Source organism: Pan paniscus, chromosome 7 (genome assembly GCF_029289425.2).
Source record: "Pan paniscus chromosome 7, NHGRI_mPanPan1-v2.0_pri, whole genome shotgun sequence".
Classification (NCBI taxonomy): domain Eukaryota; kingdom Metazoa; phylum Chordata; class Mammalia; order Primates; family Hominidae; genus Pan; species Pan paniscus.
Genome location: NC_073256.2, coordinates 75,967,116 through 75,979,403, shown reverse-complemented (window position 1 = coordinate 75,979,403; position 12,288 = coordinate 75,967,116). Strand labels below are relative to the sequence as shown.

General features: G+C 41.4%; 1 pseudogene; it reads right to left on the bottom strand.

The window, feature by feature from the left end:
* Positions 1 to 12,288, bottom strand: part of LOC100968414 (phosducin-like protein 3) — a 96,188-nt pseudogene that overhangs the window by 65,010 nt on the left and 18,890 nt on the right.

The following is a 12,288-nucleotide window of genomic DNA, read 5'->3' as shown; positions in this document are numbered from 1 at the left end:
CCATAGGAAGAAAATGTCACTGCATTTTATGGTATATTTGTATAATTTAATTGACAGACTTCTTGTGGCTTAGATATGTAGAGAAAGGATTCTGTATCAAAAATCATAATCTTACTGTTGGATGAGACTTTTCCTTCATCAAATCTGTGCCACTGCTTCTGTCTTCCTTTGCCTCGAAGGTGCCCCAAGGGTAAGCACGCCCTTGTGCTCTCCTTGCCCCTTGAGTGTAGGCTAGCTTCTGTGACTCGCTTCTAGCCAACAGAATGGGGAGGTGATGGCATGACTCTTCCAAGATTAAGGCCTAAAAAGACTCAGGATTTGTGTTGGTGCTCATCACCCCCCACTTTCTCTCTAAGGGAAACTGGTGCTGTGGAGAGACCCATGTGGAAAGGAACTGAGGACTCCGGGCAAAAGTCACCAAGGACCGAGGTTGCTGACAGCTGCATGTGAACTCGGAAGCAGATCAATCCTTGCCCAAGCCCACACTTTGTCTACAGCCTTGGTGAGAGACCCTGAGCCAGGGATGCACATCCAAGCTGCACCCAAACTCTTGACTCACAGAAACTGTGAGATGATGAATGTGTTTAAGCCCCCATATTGTGGAGTCATTTATTACACAGCAATAGATGGCTAAGATGAGCACTATTTTTATCCCCTTGTGAGTTCATGGCTTGGTCTCCCTACCTCCCACTGACTAAATGTGGCTAAAGCAAAATCCAATAACCAGCTGTCTCTGAACAATATTAACTGAATGCCTACTGTTTACTAGCATGACAGGAATTCAAAAGAGTTTATGAGGGAAATGGCCACAGTGAGGCAGAGGATTTACATGCTGGGAAGGCTTCATCCTGGCAAATTACCCAGGGCAGACCTTCCCTCCTTCACTGTCTAAAATATCCAACTCTTATAGTTTCAAATCCCCATCTCTTATTGTCTGTCTTATAGAAACCACCCTGACTCCTCAAATACAGTCACTCCATTCCCTATGAAGCTGCTTTTTTTTTTTTTTTTGAGAGGGAGTATCGCACTGTCACCCTGGCTGGTATGCAGTGGCGTGATCTCCGCTTGCTGCAACCTCTGCCTCCCAGGTTCAAGCGATTCTCCTGCCTCAGCCTCCTGAGTAGCTAGGATTACAGGCGCCTGCTACCATGCTTGGCTAATTTTTTTATTTTTTGTAGAGACAGGGTTTCACTATGTTGGCCAGGTTGTTCTCAAACTCCTGACCTCATGGTCCACCTGCCTCAGCCTCCCAAAGTGCTGGGATTACAGGCATGAGCCACTGTGCCTGGTGGAAGCTGCTCAGAGATGAGGCGCTTCCTCTAGTTTTCCACTTGACTCTGGTCTTCCTCCTAGTTCCCTTCCTTCCAGGCAGAGGCTGAGGCCAGGCACATGGTACCTTTGCTCTTACTTTGTTTGCAAAAACAATGGCTGCATTTTCCCGCAGCTGACTAGTAAAACTCTTGGCTGACTCATTAAATATTTCACCTTTTTTGGTTTCAAAGCACAGCTTACATATTAATGAGATCCACTGTTTCTCTTTTTGATAAGGACTGTTTTCCAGTTTCATGACATAGTTCACTCTTGAGAAACAACAAAACATAGTGGTTAAGAGCTTGGCTCTGAATCCCAACTTCCCAGTTTCAGGTTCTGGCTCTCAAATTTACCAGCTGTGTGATCTCGGGCAATTTGCTTCACTTCTCTGTGCCTCCATTTACACATAAAAAATTGGATAATAATGACTGTAATTGTGAACCAAAGAACATGTGTCCCTATTTGGAATTACTAGAAATGGTTAGCTGTTTTAGAATGCCAAACAATTGGGAATACATGGCCAACAGTCCTGACGATGCTTGGGCACAAGGAAGTTAATATGTGCAAAGTGCTTAGAGCAAGGGCTGGCTCCAAGTGAGCACCTGTGAGCCTTAGCTACTATGATATTATCACAATATCATTTGGAGCAAATATAAAGCAACCATTTTTTAGATCAAAATGCTATTCTGAGCTGGGACTATCTTCTTTGATTTAAATTTATGGAATTTGCCATGAGTTGTGAAATAACCCACCAGCCTATACTGGCTTCTTAGAGAGAGTGATCCATGACTCAAATTCTCCAAAAGAAATAAGACTTCTTCCTCTCTGCAAAGGCTTTGGAAGTTATTTGTAGGCAAAGAATGGAGATAAGTTTTGTATTACTCCAGGAAACAGAGGCCACCTATTTAATAGGCAAGATGAGGATACTATAGAATCATTTATCAAACTTTCAAAAAACTGCAGTTTGTAAAGTAACAGACATTGTGGAAAAGTCAGTTCTCTTAGTCAAGGGAGAATGCAATTTAAGTTTCAGTATTCCACATAGAAGAAATGAATATATGCCCAGTGAGGATGCATAGATAGTCACAAGGACCTCATAGATGTTATTAATAACATTTTCAGTGGACTAAGAAACAGGTATGTATACAATACTTTGTTTATGGAAGTGGACAATCTGTTTTGGAATAAGAACTCAGAAGCGGTTGTACACACACACATACACACATGCCTCACAGCTTTGCCAAAAGAGTTGGGTGTTTCTGCTCTTAGGATTCTTTCTTCTGCTTTCCTTATTCTGTCCCCTCTCTCTTGACTTCCTGCTCTCCCTAACCTCAACCAATCTTCCTCACTCCGCTCCCTTGCTCCATTCACATTCTTAATACAGATATATGCTGATGCTAGAGGGTGTTGGTTAGAGCCACAAGTACTCATGGTGGTGATGAGAATGTGAAGTTTGTGCATAATTTTCCCAGAAGCACAGGAGCATACATGGAGAGAAAAATCTATGAATGAGCATATTTTATTGAAAAAGAAAAATAAAACTACAGTAGATCCTAGACCCTTGAAACTCAAATTATGGTTCCTGGAACACTGGTGTTTCAGGTGTCACTTGGGAGCTTGTTAGAAATGCAGGACGTCAGACCCCAAGCCAGACTACTGAAACCAAATCTGCTTTTTAACAAGATCCTCAGGGATTTGCATGCATATTAAAGTTCTAGAAGCACTTCCCTAGAAATATGTTAGGTTAAAACTCAAGCTTTTTTTTTTTTGAGACGGAGTCTTGCAGTGTCGCCCAGGTTGGAGGGCAGTGGCATGATCTTAGCTCACTGCAAGCTCTGCCTCCCGGGTTCATGCCATTCTCCTGCCTCAGCCTCCCAAGTAGCTGGGACTGCAGGCGCCCGCCACCACACCTGGCTAATTTTTTGTATTTTTTTTAGTAGAGACAGTGGTTCACTGTGTTAGCCAGGATGGTCTTGATCTCCTGACCTTGTGATCCACCCTCCTTGGCCTCCCAAAGTGCTGGGATTACAGGCGTGAGCCACCACGTCCGGCCAAAACTCAAGCTCTTACAGCAGCATAGCACATCAGTGAAAGCATGAAACCTGATACTAGAATGTCTAGGTTTAAATCCTGTTTCCACCACCTACTGTCTGAATCATACTTTCTTCTTTCTTTCTTTTCTTTTTCTTTCTTTCTTTTTTCTTTCTTTCTTTCTTTCTTTCTTTTCTTTCTTTCTTTCCTTCTCTTTCTTCTTCCTTCCTTCCTTCCTTCCTTCTTTCTTTCTTTCTTCCTTCTTTTTTTGAGATGGAATCTCACTCTGTCACTCAGGCTGGAGTGCAGTGGTGCTATCTTGGCTGACTGCAACCTCCGCCTCCTGGGTTCAAGTGATTCTCCTTCTTCAGCCTCCTGAGTAGCTGAGACTGTAGGCACGTGCCACCATGCCTGGTTAATTTTAGTATTTTTAGTAGAGATGGGGTTTCACCATGTTGGCCAGGCTGGTCTCAAACTCCTGACCTCAGGTGATCCTCCCGCCTTGGCCTCCCAAAGTGCTGGGATTACAGGTGTGAGCCACTGCACCCGGCCCTGAATCATACTTTCTAAACCTTTGGAGACTCAGTTTTCTCATCTATAAAATGGGAATGATAACAATACTATCCCATTGGATTGTTAATTGAATTAACAATTATAGAATGCTTAGAACAGTGACTGGCACACAGCAATTAAGCACCATATAAGCATTGGTCAAATATATTTTCCAAAGTTAAGTGTAACATAATTAACAAATTCTAGAACTTCTTTAAATAATCAATGGAATAATTCCCAAAGCCCATTTGACCAATTTTTCCACATTCTAACCCACTACTCTCTCAACCCTACTTCTAGGCTGCCTCTGAGCTTTGCATATAAGCTTTGTGCTTATTAACCCTGCAGTGCAATTATTTGTTTATTGTCTGGCACAAGAAGGAGATCAACAAATGCTTGTAAAGTAAATGAATAGATATTTGATTTGTCATTATTTCCAAATCTTTCTCAAAGCCCAGATATTTCTTTGTTTTTCTCATGCATTTTCCTCCTTGTATTGTTAAAGAACAGAATATGCTACCCCAAAATATGACTATGAAGTAATTCAGGACGTGCCACCCAAAAATATGCCGCTCTTTGATTATTTTAAGCTGAAGGCATTTGAAAAACAGCAAATTCAGGGAGAGGCTTTCTCTGAACTCCCCTTATCTGCTTAAAGACAGATCTTCCAAAAGGATCTCAATTGTCATAAATCCCCTCTCCAGGAAATTTTATCAACCAGAGAAGATTGACTCTTCTCACAGCAGAGGAGACTAGAAGTTGACACTAAATCCAGAAAAACGTTGTCCCAAACGATCATATCTCCTATCTCTTCTTCTATGGCCCCTCATCTTTCCTAAATATCATTTACTCTCCACGTGACCTATATCTCCCTCCCCTTCCCCTTTTAAGATAGTATATAAGCTTTCAAATCTCACTGCTTTTCGAGTACTCACTTTCTTTTTCTGTGATGACCCATGCATATAATATTTAAAATTAATACTTTTGTATATCTTTAAGAAATATTATTTTAGATTCAGGGGGTACATGTGCAGGTTTGTCACATGGATGTATTACATAATGGTGAGGTTTGGGCTTCTAATATACCCATCACTCATATAGTGAACACTGTACACAATAGATGATTCTCCAATTCTCACTCCCTTCCTGCTCTCCCTGCTTTTGGGGTCTGCAGCATCTATTATTTTCATCTTTATATCCGTGTATACCATTGTTTAACTTCCTCTTATAAGTGAGAACATGCAGTATTTGATTTTCTGTTTCTGAGTTATTTCACTTAGGATAATGACCTCAGGTTCACCCATGTTGCTGTAAAGGACATTATTTCATTCTTTTTTATGGCTGTCTAGTATTCCATGGTGTACACATACACATTTTCTTTATCCATTTAACCATTGATGAACATTTAGGTTGATTCCATGACTTTGCTACTGTGAATAGTGCCACCATAAACATATGAGTGTGGGTGTCTCTATATATAATGATTTGTTTTCCTTTGGGTAGATAACCAGTCATGGGGTTGCTGGGAAGAATGGTAGTTCTACTTTTAGTTCCTTGAGAAATCTCCATACTGTTTTCCATAGAGGTCGTACTGATTTAACATTTCTACCAACAGTGTATAAGCATTCTCTTTTCTCTGCATCCACACCAACATCTGTTGTTTTACTCTGGAAAAAACCCCAGAAAATTCAGGCATCTGAAAGTAGGTATTGTTAAAGAAAAAAATTATTCAGTGACACTTGTCATAGCACAGTAAGGCAGACTTTATTCAGGTCCACTGCAATAGGTATGGGGACCACAGCGATGGGGCATTGCAGTGAAGGAGAGAGACTGGGCTCAACTCTGAGTACAGCATGGGCAAGTGGGACCTTAGAGCCAAGGAGCAGGGTAGGGGTCAGCAAATGGAAAAATTACCAAGAGGGAATCTCTGGGGTAAGGTGAATTCAGGCTAAACTGACTTAGCAGGGGTCTTGCGAAAACTGGATTTTACATGGAAGTGCACAGATGGGCCTAGAAGAATATTCAGAAGGCTGAGTAGAGTTTGGCCAAGCAAAGATTCTTTGTCTGTATCTATGAAGCCTCTAAAAAGGAAAGCAGAGTAAGCTGGGAATAATTTTTAAATGATTCCAAAAAAATAGGTGCATGGAGACTAGATTTTTATAAAGGTCAACAGCTTTGAAAACTTCATTCTGTTAAAATCAAGATAATCAGTTTCCCAAGTGATCTCTAAGAATAATATAGGAAGTCATGGGGCTGAATAATAAAAATAGTAGTAATAATAAGTGGTCACCCCCAAAAAGTAGGTGCATGGAGCTTGTTCATATCTTTTGTAAAGAGGTGGGAGTCACAGAAATGAATGACATGAAAATTGTGAGATAGGCAGGAAGTCAGCACTCCTAGGTACTGAGGACGTTCTCTGCACTGACACACCTTAGCAGATCTTCAGACAGTCTTAATGGGGAAGCCAAAGAAGCTTATGCTCAGGGCCCGTCACTTTCACAGGGTACCTTGCAAGGCCCTTGGAGAGGCTCTAGCAATTTTATATTCTTAATTTTATATTATTTTGAGGAGAGTAATTTTAGTGAAGTATGTGTAACATTGTATAAAGAAAAATGGACAATTTTGCATTATTCTGTTATTGAGCAAATGGTCTCACTGCTTGATGTGATTAGGAGCCATACTATGGCACCAGCTTTTGAGATAAAAAACAATTCATTGAGAGGCTGACCAGTAAGGACACAGAAGGCACGGCTGAAATCTGTCTCCCAGATTTGAGTCTGGGGCAAGTTTCAAGGGATTGGAAGGCAGAAGGGATTTTGGTGTGGTAAGGTCTGATTGGAGAGCTTCAAATGTGACTATTTTTGGTAAGGTACGTTGAGGCTGATTTTAGCCCTGGATCTTCCTGGCCGTCAGACCCCCTCGCTTTTGAAATGGTTCTGATGTTCAGATTCTGGTTGTGTCCTGGTCTTCCTGCTTCCATGGGGAGGAATTGTTGGTTTTGGATGTCAGAGGTCAAATCTTTCCTATTGTACATGCCTGGGCCATATGACTTGCAGTCTTGGCTCTGTTATATCTACAAGGTACTTAGACATTCTATTATCAATAGAGTAGGCCCAGTTTGAGATGCTCCTGTGGTTACTACCGTTCTTCCTGGAGAGGACCGCTTACAGCCTCCCTGCCCCAGTTGTGTAAGTTTCCCACAAACCTGCCTCAGCCTCAGCTGGATTGTGCTTCTGCAGAGAAACCCTTGTACTCCCTTCTCTCTCCCCTATTCCGGCCGTGAAAGCAGGTTCTGCTTACCAAAGTCCTCTGAGTTCTGAGCGGTTTTGGATTCTGGTTTGTTCTTTGATAAAGACATAAATGACAGGATAATTGTTTCCTTGGGCTGGAGTAATGAACTCACATTCTCAACATTAAACTTAAAAGAAATAAATATTAAAAAATCTAGCATTCGTGTTATAAAATAAAGGCATAAGATATGAGAAACTTGGCTACAGTATCATCTGTGAAGAAAATAATTGTTTTGTTTCACTCTGTACTCAAAGTGTCAATAGTGCTAATGAGGTTATTAAAAAGCTCTCGAGTTCCCACACGTAGAGTCACCAGGCAAGCAGGAAGGGTCCACTGCGTTCTGGGAACCTGTTTCCTGAGGGTTAAAAGCATAATTTTCAGAAATGTAAAATCACAAAAATAAAATAAATGTGTCAAATATTTTATTTAACTCATTAATTAAAATCCATTTAAAATGAGATTTTGATTTGCAGAGATTTATATTCTCTGCCAGACAAAATTCATTTGCATTGTCATGCACGGGAATCATTTGCATTGCTATGGGCAGGAAACATTTGCATCGTTATCCATTTTCTATAACTTAAACCCTATTCCTACAGAGTTGTAAAATAGCCTAGTCAATCACAGGCAATTGAAAGTGCACGTCCTGTGGAATTAGAGAATCCCAGAGGGTCTGCTAACAATGTCCTGCCCTCCACTGAAAGGACACCAGGAATCACTTTGGTCTGTTTCTAAGACTTGGACCATTTTTTTACGTGAGATATATTATGAAGAGAAGAATGTTTATCCAGAGTGTAACCAGGAGAGCAGAAGCTCTTGAAATTATGTATTAATATTATGTGGACACACGATAGGACCAGGAATATTTTCAGCCGGGCAAAGATGAGATGCACTGTGGACAGTGATCCAAGTTATAAAATACTAAAGAACTGTCATGAAGCAAAGCGCTGTCCTTATTTTGTGTAGTTCCAGAGGTCAGAACCAGAGTAAACGGGGTTGGGGGTAGGGGTAGGAGGGGGTAAGAAGCTACAGCAAAGCAGATCTTAATATATGAAAAACTTATTAAGAAATGGGAGTTTTGGGCCAGGTGTGGTGGCTCATGCCTGTAGTCCCAGCACTTTGGGAGGCTCAGATGGGTGGATCACTTGAGGTCAGGAGTTCAAGACCAGCTTGGCCAACACAGTGAAACCCTGTCTCTACTGAAAAAAAAAAAAAAGAATTAGCTGGGCGTGGTGGCATGTACCTGTAATCCCAGCTACTTGGGAGGCTGAGGCAGGAGGATCACTTGAACCTGGGAGGTGGAGGTTACAATGAGCCTAGATCATGCTAAAACACTTCAGCCTGGGTGACAGAGGGAGACTCTGTCTCAAAAAAAAAAAAAAGAAAGAAAAAGAAAAGAAAAAGAAATAGAAGTTTTGATTTGTGGGTTCTCTGTCATTGAAAATGTTCAAGCAGAAGTTATATAATCTTTTATAGGAATGTGAAAGGAAAATATCTTGGGCCCATGAGGGAAGGCAGGTAACTCCTTTATGGAGTTTAAGCTCACTTCCAACAGAGAAGATGAGTGTGTGTGTGTGTGTGTGTGTGTGTGTGTGTTGTTGTTGTTGTTTTTCCTGCTTCTAGGATGGTAGAGAGCAGTCTTCTGCCTGAAACCCATTCCTAGATAAGTAACTGAATTAGGGTTTGGCTTGGCTAAAGTTAAGATTAACAACCAACTGGTCTACATGTCAGAGGCATTTGAACCAGAGCAACTCCATCTTGAGTAGGGGCTGGGTAAAATGAGGCTGAGACCAATTGGGCTGGATTTCCAGATGGTTGGGCATTCTAAGTCACAAGATGAGATAGGAGCTCAGCACAAGACAGATCATAAAGGCCTTGCTGATAAAATAGGTTGCAGTAAAGAAGCTTGTCAAATCCCACCAAAACCAAGATGGTAACAAAAGTGACCTCTGATCATCCTCACTGCTACACTCACATCAGTGCCATGACAGTTTGTAAATGCCATGGCAATGTAAGGAAGTTACCCTATATGATCTAAAAAGGAGAGGCATGAATAATCCACCCCTTGTTTAGCACATAATGAAGAAATAACCATAAAAATGGGCAACCAGCAGCCCTCAGGGCTGCTCTGTCTGTGGAGTAGGGATTCTTTTACTCCTTTCCTTTTTTTCCTTTTTTTTTTTGAGATGGAGTCTCACTCTGTCACCTGGGCTAGAATGCAGCGGTGTGATCTCAGGTCCATGCAATTTCTGCCTCCCTGGTTCAAGCGATTCTCCTGCCTCAACCTCCCGAGCAGCTGAGACTACAGGCACGTGCCACTACACCTGGCTAATTTTTGTATTTTTAGTAGAGACGGGGTTTCACCATATTGGCCAGGCTGGTCTCAAACTCTTGACCTCAGGTGATCTGCCCACCTTGGCCTCCAGAGTGCTGGGATTACAGGTGTCAGCCACTGCACCCAGCCTACTCCTTTATTTTCTTAATAAACTTGATTTTATGTTACTCTATGGACTAACCCTGAATTCTTTCCTTCACGAGATCTAAGAACCCAGTCTTGGAGCCTGGATCTGGCCCCCTTTCCTGTAACATGAATTTCTCCTTACCATTAGAGGGTTCAGTGATCATGTTGTTGGGGCTTTGTTGTTTGTTCCCATTTGAAGTTGTTGTTTAAGGATCCTAATTCGAGTTTGGAGATGCATTTGAAAGGGTCTTCTCTATTGCTTTTTCTCCCAAATTTTTAATCTTAATTGAGTTTGTCTGTGTGCATTTGCATGAGGAACTAAACTGTTGTTTTGATATGTTAATGAGAGACTGAGTTTTCTTAGCCCTGAAGAGAAGGGGCATTTTGCTCCTTCCAGCTGAAAGGCTTCCCTGGGTGACCGGGGGCCCCATGGGAGTGTCTGGGAGGTTGACCACCCCATGACGTGCAGCAGCTCTGCAAGGGAATCCCCAACAAAAATTAATTTTATAAATGGCCCATCTAGGTAACACAGGTAAGGGCTAATCATCTGGTGTTTTGAGCCCTCTCTGAGGTCACAGACCTCTGGAGGGAGAAACTGAGACATATAAAAGGGTTGAAACTACTCAGTGGTGACACACTGTGGAGTCCTGCCCACAAGCAGCACATGCTGATCCACCACACAAAAACCATGGACCATAGCTCAGTTCCTCCCTTAAAAAAAAAAAAGAAAGAAAAAAAATGGGAAACAATCTAAGAATGATGAGAAAACAAGGAGAATGACCCCCTTTTGAGCAGTCTGTAGGTTTTATGGCACCTCTACTGGCCAAAATAATATGGTCTTTGTGCACATTTACATTAAGGAAAAAAGAGCCCTTGGCTGGGCGTGGTGGCTCACCCCTGTAATCCTAGCACTTTGGGAGGCTGAGGTGGGTGGATCACCCAAGGTCAGGAGTTCAAGACCAGCCTGGCCAACGTGGCAAAATCCCATCTCTACTAAAAATACGAAAATTATCCGGGCATGGTGGTGCATGCCTGTAATCCCAGCTACTCAGGAGGTGAGGAAGGAGAATCACTTGAACCCAGAGGTGGAGGTTGCAGTGAGCCGAGATCATGCCACTGCACTCCAGCCTGCGTGACAGGAGTGAGACTCCATCTCAAAAAACAAAACAAAACAAAAGCCCTAAGTGTCAGGCCTCTGAGCCCAAGCTAAGCCATCATATCCCTTGTGACCTGCACGAATGCATCCAGATGGCCTGAAGAAAGTGAAGAATCACAAAAGAAGTAAAAATGGCCGGTTCCTGCCTTAACTGATGACATTCCACCATTGTGATTTGTTCCTGCCCCACCTTAACTGAGCAATTAACCTTGTGAAATTCCTTCTCCTGGCTCAGAAGCTCCCCTACTGAGCACCTGGTGACCCCTGCGCCTGCCCGCAAGAGAAAAACCCCCTTAGACTGTAATTTTCCACTAACCACCCAAATCCTATAAAACGGCCCCATCCCTATCTCCCTTCACTGACTCTCTTTTCGGACTCAGCCCACATGCACCCAGGTGATTAAAAAGCTTTATTGCTCACACAAAGCCTGTTTGGTGGTCTCTTCACACAACTTGCAAACTATAGAGTTTTAAGTCCTCATTTTCTCAACTTTTTCTTTTCTGCCTGCTCTAAATCTGCTGTGATTTTTCTTCTCTTTTTATTTTGTGTGCACCACCACACACAGCTAATTTTTGTATTTTTAGTAAAGACAGGTTTTCACCATGTTGGCCAGGCTGGTCTCGAACTCCTGACCTTGTGATCCGCCCGCCTTGGCCTCCCAAAATGCTGGGATTACAGGCATGAGCCACTGTGCCTGGCCCTATTTTTCTATTAAGATAAAAACCATTGTTTAGATCCAACAAGTTCTTTTTGCAAGCTGGTAATTTGTAATTATGGCTAAAAGTTCTGAAGTAAAAGCTATAGGATCTGTGTATGTGTGTGTGTGTATTTTTAAAAGGCCTTTATAATTTCTATAATTTTGTGTTTAATTGGCAATTAGATCCATTTTAATTTCCCTCTAGCATAGGAAACTTCTCTCTCTGCACCTTGTAATGTAAATTTTGGTATTTGACTTTCACCTGAGTTGCTTCTTTTAACATGCAAATTTAAGGCAATTTAGTTGACAACTGCCCAGGGTTGTAAAACAGGTTATCAAGAATCTGAAATTCTAAGAATGGAAGTAAAGGGTTTTTATGAATCTGTAAAATGTACTTCTATCAGCATGCCTATCTATTTATGTGTTGTGTACACAATGTTTCACTACTAAAAATATGTAAAAGAGCTCTAATTAATTGCTTAAAAAATAAAAGTGCTTAAATCAGATACTAAAAAGGAAAAGACTAGTCAAATCCTTTTTCAAGTTTATGTAATTTAAGTAAAATCTTTAACAAATAAGTTAGCTTTAAAATTATTGACAAAGTAATATTAGAAATGTCTTAAGAATTGCCAGTATACTTTTTTGTTGGCAGTCATTAATCAAGTAATTTCATACTTATCCCTGCCAAACACTATAAGTGTCAAATTTTGGCACAGGGTTTACGAAACTATAAACCCAGCCCAAAACAGAATAATTTTTCCTTTTGAAATTTTTAATAAATAAGATATT